The sequence below is a fragment of the Vulpes lagopus genome, chromosome 19, assembly GCF_018345385.1.
Source record: "Vulpes lagopus strain Blue_001 chromosome 19, ASM1834538v1, whole genome shotgun sequence".
In the NCBI taxonomy this organism is placed as follows: Eukaryota; Metazoa; Chordata; class Mammalia; order Carnivora; family Canidae; genus Vulpes; species Vulpes lagopus.
This window is the reverse complement of record NC_054842.1, coordinates 46,994,795-47,001,523: the sequence shown is the minus strand read 5'-3', so window position 1 is coordinate 47,001,523 and position 6,729 is coordinate 46,994,795.

Here is a 6,729-nt window from a genome sequence, read left to right as displayed (position 1 = left end):
GTGGTTTGAAGAGTAAAGAACTTTATCTTCACCCTGTCTTTCCTTTCACTCTAGAAAAAAATATTCACTTCACTTAAAAAACAAAAACAAAAACCTGTTATATAGCCTAAAAGACACTCTTTAGGTCATCTGCTTACACTTCTAGTTTATCTGAGCCTAATCTTTAATTGTCTTTGAAATATTTTACAATTATGCATTGCCTACATTCAGCACATTCTCTACTGCTCGTCTTTGAGCTGTTTTTATTATATTAGTCCTTTGGATTCTCTACTAAAGAAATTGTGATATCTGCCTGGTGTCCTCATTGAATTAATTAAAATATAGTTTTTAATAGGTATTCATTTTGTATCTGCATGAGTCATAATTTTAAGATATCTAAAAGTTATCAATGGCATAGACCTTTCCAAGCCCTGGTTAATCACCATAGTATTTACACATCAATATGGTGGTTTATAATACTCATAGCTACAATGCTTTTATTTTATATTAAGCTTTGTAATGAGTTCTGATATTTTAAAGAGCTTTATTAAATTATAATATCAACTTCACTTTGACCCTACCCAGAGTTTCATAGGCTGATTACCTGTTATGCAGATATTGTTACATTATTACTCATGATGGTATACGCATGAAAATGATGGAACAATGAATATATTTTCTAGGTTTTGAAACTTAGTCAATAAGGATAGAACATGGCCGGTAGCTCTAATATCTGAAAAGATTCTGAGAAGCGACTATGGGAGAAGTCTCTCTCTTTCTCTGTCTTTTGGTCTGGCTCCAAAAAGAATAAGTCTTGAAGTAAGATACAAGGTCATCTGCTATTTTATATCAACATCAACTGGTGCATTAGTTTTAAAGTTTTATCTCTAACCCAGATGAACCAAATTCAGCACGTGATGCATCCTAAAGCCATATCAGTTTCTGTAACCTTTGTTCTTTAGCCCTCAGGACTCCGTAGAGCACTGCATCAGTGATTTGTAATTGGCTCCGAGAATTTGCCAATATTTTAAAATCCTTGAAAAAGCAACAGAATGCCTTTCGCTAACATTCATTTTGTTGCTAAGATTTTCCTCAGTTCAGAGTCAATCTTCTCTGCTCCCTCACTCCTAAAAATAAGAGACTGAGAGTTTAAGTACTGATGAGTTGACGGCTTTCAGGGACATTGCATAAGGTATCCCTTCCTTCTGGCCCAAGCTTTTAACCAGATTCCCTTATATTGCATTCCCACCAACAGTGCAAGAGGGCTCCCCTTTCTCCACATCCTTGTCAACATTTGTTGTTTCCTGTCTTGTGAATTTTAGCCATTCTCACTGGTGTAAAGTGATATCTTATTGTGGTTTTGATTTGTATTTCCCTGGTGACAAGGGATGTGGAGCATTTTTTTCATGTGCCTGTTGCCCATCTGTAGGTCTTCTTTAGAGAAATGTTTGTTCATGTCTTCTCCCCATTTCTTGACTGGATTGTTTGTGTTTGGGGTGTTGAGCTTGATAAGTTCTTCATAGATCTTGGATACTAGCCCTTTATCTGATATGTCTTTTACAGATATATTTTCCCATTCCCAATGTTGCCTTTGAGTTTTGCCTGTACCATTGAGAAAAATGAGATTTGTGCCTGCTGCATAAGTATAGTACTGTGTTATTGGTACTCTACTGGAAGTCTCTACTGCTTTAGGAGGGAATACAAAAAGAAAAAGAGATCAATCCTTCCTGTGAGGGTCAAAAAGGCAACATGAAGGTAGGTAAGGTTTGAGCTGAGAAATTAAAATTCCACAGAGGGAGAAACAGATGTGACAAAAGTTCCAGTGGCCTCGTGTTGTTGATGCCTTGGGGTGTCTTCGGTAGTTGAGGCTGGCCTGGGTTATAGAGTTGAGAGAGGAACTCCATCGGGCTGTACACATGTAATGTGTCTGATATTTGTATTTATCATGGAGAAAATTGGGAGAATGTAACTTATTGCAAACTTGTTTGAAAACCCCTGTGTGTCTTGGGAAAACTCCCAAATCTCCATGGATATTTGCTTAACACAGTTTCCATGCGATGGAAACATCTCAGAGAAGATGTAATAAACACATTCTGCTCGTACTGGTTTTCATGTTGCCTCATTAACTCACACACATCAAAAAAAAAAAAAAAAACTGTCTACATGTTCCAGAACACTCTTGTTGCCCTTCTCGTTTTCAGGGAGAAGAACAAGTTAATTGTTAATAGCCAAAGAACAATGATGCTGGAAGCTCCAAAGTGAAATGGGAGGCCTGGGAGAAGATGGAATGAGGCTTAAGCCTCATCATATCTCATGCATGTGATCCTTTTGCCCTCATTTCCTCACAATGTTATTTACAGGGACGTGTGTCATTGTCAGAATAAAAGATCACTGACATCAGACCTGAATCTCAAGAGTGGCAAAATAAACAAAGTTTGTGCATCTTGCCTGTTCTCTACTTTTCCAGCTCCCTAGATCCTGGTGCCCTGACACTGCTCTCTGGCAGGCACCAGAAAGCTCTCAACTGAGGGACATGTTTCAAAATAACTGCCTTGCACTCCTCAAAACCACCAAGGTCATCAAAGATGAAGTCTGAGAAACTGTTATAGTCAAGACAAGCTAAGAAAATCTAATTAAGAAACACAGGCATTAGCCTGTGTATGATCCTAGAACAGAAAAGAGGCATTAGGTTAAGAAGTAAGAAAACATGAATAAAGTATAAACTCCAGTTAGTCATGTTTCAATACTGGCCTACAAATTTTTAACAAACATACAGGAGATATTAGTAAAAGGGATTACTGGGTGTGGGGTATATGACAACTCTCGGTACCATTTTTGCAGTTTTTCTGTAAATCTGAAGCTCTACAATTTAAAAAGAAGTTTTAAAATTTTTTTTAAAAGTGCTGGAGTCAGGACCTTGGCAAATACCACTGCCCCCCATGATAAAACCGCAAAAAAATGTCAAAAAGAACCATAAACCAAAAGTCAAAAAAGTGGCATATCGAGTGTCGGGCTTTGGAAAGTCGCATTCTTCACTCACCTCCCTGAGTAACACAAGGTGAAGTTTAAAGCCATCCGTTGAGCAGCGCTGCTCCTGGAAAATGGCTTGGCAGAGGATGGGGTCAACTTTATTGCTCCTTCAATTCATACAACTGATTTGTTCTCCCCTTACACTCAATACTGATGACCTGAGGGACATGTGTCATTGCCAGAAGAAGAGAAAATCTTTCCAGACACACAGCAGAGTCTAAATGGTGCAAAGCAGAACAAGAGCTTTGTGTATCCTCTCTTGAGCTGCACCCCCAGAAGTCCCCCACGGATCATTTACTAAGACCTGTGCCTCATGGAGGACCCTGCACTCCTTGGTTTATTATTTGGTGTCAACTGTAAGACCTGATAACATTTCTAATTATGACAATAAATAACAATCTCAGGGTGCTTACTATGTGCCAGGCAAACACATAAATATGATTAGCATGATTCAGTCATCACGTCACACATATTTTCTCCTCTTTCTGGATGAAATGTATTTGGTTATTCTCACCTTTCTTAGGGCAAGAGATGAGAGTGTGTTGTAACAATAATGCTGGTGAGTATAATCACACTAACTGCTGTTATAACTGCCAGTGGGCATGTGTGTAGCTTGTATAACAAATTACCACCAATTTAGTGCCTTAAAACAACGCAAATCCATTACGTTACAGTCCAGTAGATCAGAAGCCTGAAATGCCTGTCCCTGGGCTGAAATCGGTGTTGGGACAGCTGCCATTCTTCACCGGGGTTTCTAGGGGAGAGTCTGTTTTCCTGCCTTTTTTCTCTACTTTCTAAAAGTTCTATGTACTTGGGCTTCACAGTGCATCACTCTGACAGTGATTCCCCTGCCTCTCTCTTCCATTGTTTAGAGACCCTTGTGATTGTATTGAAACTACCCAGATATCCCAGGATAATCTCCCTATTTTAGGTGGGATGATTAGCAACCTTAATTCCTTCTTTTTGTGTAACACAACGTGTTCATAGCTTCTCAGGCTTAAGAACATGAACATCTTTGGGGGGGGGGGCATTATTCTGCCAACCACAGTAGTTCATTCCAAATTCCAAATCTATTTAAAATTTGAGTGAATTAGCTACAATCATTTCATGCCTCAGTTTGGAAAGTTTTCAGACACCTACCCATAATTTCTTTTCGTAGATTGGCCCTTTCATCTCTACATACCTGCAACTGCCATTTGACCTCACAAAATCATTCTCTTTTCCTTGCCCTCTAATTGGTAAGGTGGTTTCAAGACAGGAAATGTGTTTACTATAACCTCTATTTCACTTCTTGGCCTCTCCTAGTGTTAATTCCAAATGCTAATGCAGTGGGTCGATTTAATATGGTCCATGTCTTTGTCCCTTTGGTGAATTAATTAGCCATTTTAAAATTCATCTTAAAATATAAAGCACATACTACATGCAAAGTATTAAATGTTTAGGAGTTAGAAGAAAAAAACCTTATAAGGCCTTCCGTCAGTGAGTTTATCGTCCACTTGGAAAGACACACAAATAAAACATGGTAAAGTGTCATGATTCCATAAATGGCATGAGTACCAGTTAGTTAGATCTGCAAAATATTATGAATACTATTACTAGTAGTGCTTGTTTCACTTGCAAAAGTGCTCTGGTTTAAATGATAAATTATGCTGCCTAAGTCAATCTAAATTCCAAACAATAATATATGACTATGCCCCATGTCCTTTCTTGCAATGAATCGTTATCAAAAGTTTTATTCTTTACCACAATTAACAGGTGATATATAGTTTTTATTATAAATTTAATTACACTAACTACATTTCCCTTTTAATTGAGTCTGATGATTTTTCATATATTTTAAAATCAGTTTTATTTTTTTTTTATTTTCCCATTCCTTTTGTTAATTTTTTAAAAAGGATTTTTGGTCTTTTTCTTACTGATTTTTGATAGTTCCCATATGTAATACTTAAGTCAGAATTTTATTCAGGATGTAAGTAGCTCTGTTTTGCTTCAGCAGCTTTTTTAAAGTAGTATTTAAAAATTGTGTTTATGTGCTTGTATTTATGTTAGGTTCAGCTGAGTTTGACAGAAAATCTATAGTTTGTCTTCATGAGACCAATTCCTTTTTCAATTAGAAACGACAAATACCCACCATTTGCTTCAACGTGGATGGAACTGGAGGGTATTATGCTGAGTGAAATAAGTCAATCGGAGAAGGACAAACAGTGTATGTTCTCATTCATTTGGGGAATATAAATAATAGTGAAAGGGAATATAAAGGAAGGGAAAAGAAATGTTGGGAAATATCAGGAAGGGAGACAGAACATAAAGACTCCTAACTCTGGGAAACGAACTAGGGGTGGTGGAAGGGGAGGAGGGTGGGTGTTGGAGGGGAATGGGTGACGGGCACTGAGGGGGGCACTTGACGGGATGAGCACTGGGTGTTTTTCTGTATGTTGGTAAATTGAACACCAATAAAAATTAATTAAAAAAAACCTTTAATTCCAGTCAGTTAACGCAGTAGTATATTAGTTTCAGGTGTACAATGTAGTGATTCAACATGTCCATATATCACCTGGTGCTCATCATGACAAATGCACTCCTTGATCTCCATCACCTATTTCACCATCCCTCCACCTACCTCCCCTCTGATAATCATCAGTTTGTTTTTTTATAGTTATAAGTCTGTTTCTTGATTTGTCTTTCTCCCTTTGCTTGTTTGTTTCTTAAATTCCACATATAAGTGAAATAATACCGTAGTAGTTTTTCTCTAACTTACTTCACTTAGTGTCATACTCTCCATCCATATCATTGCAAATGGCAGAATTTCATGCTTTTTCATGACTGGATAATATTCCATTGTGTATCCTATTTCTTCCTGTTTTAATTTTGGTAATATATATATATATATATATATATATATATATATATATGTAATTTATATGCTGCTAGGAATTTATTCATTCCTTTCAGATTGCCTAATTTGTTGGCATATAAATGCTCGTAATTGTGATCTCTCCTTTTTCATTCATGATTTTATTTGTTTGGGTCCTTTTTTCTTTTAGATAAGTCTAGCTAGAGGCTTATCAATCTTACTAATTCTTTCAAAGAACCAGTTCCTAGTTTCATTGGTCTGTTTGTTTGGGGTTTTTTATTTCTATAACATTAAGTTCTGCTCTAGTCTTTATTATTTCTCTTCTTCTGCTGGATTTAGGCTTTATTTGCTGTTCTTTTTCCAACTCATTTTGGAATAAGGTTAAGACATGTATTCGAGACTTTTCTTGCATCTTGAGAAAGGCCTGTATTACTATATACACTTCCCCCTGTATTACTATATACACTTCCCCCTTAGGACCACCTTTGCTATATCACAAAGATTTTGAACTGTCGTGTTTTCCTTTTCATTTGCTTCCATATATATTTTTTTCATTCCTCTTTAATTTCCTGGTTGACCTATTCATTTCTTAGAAATTTTTTTTAACCTCCATGTATTTGTGGTCCTTCCAAATTTCTTATTGCAATTGACTTCAAGTTTCATATCACTGTGGTCTGAAAATAAGCATGGTACAATCTCGATCTTTTTGTATATCCATATTGATTGAATACCTGGCAGTGAGTACTACCTCCTGTTATTTCTTTTTGGGGCCGAATTTCTCTATCTCATCATTTCGTCCAGAAAAGAAAGGAAGAAAGTAAAACAATAACAACTTCAGGAAGTGTTTCTGGTGTATGCTGTGTGTA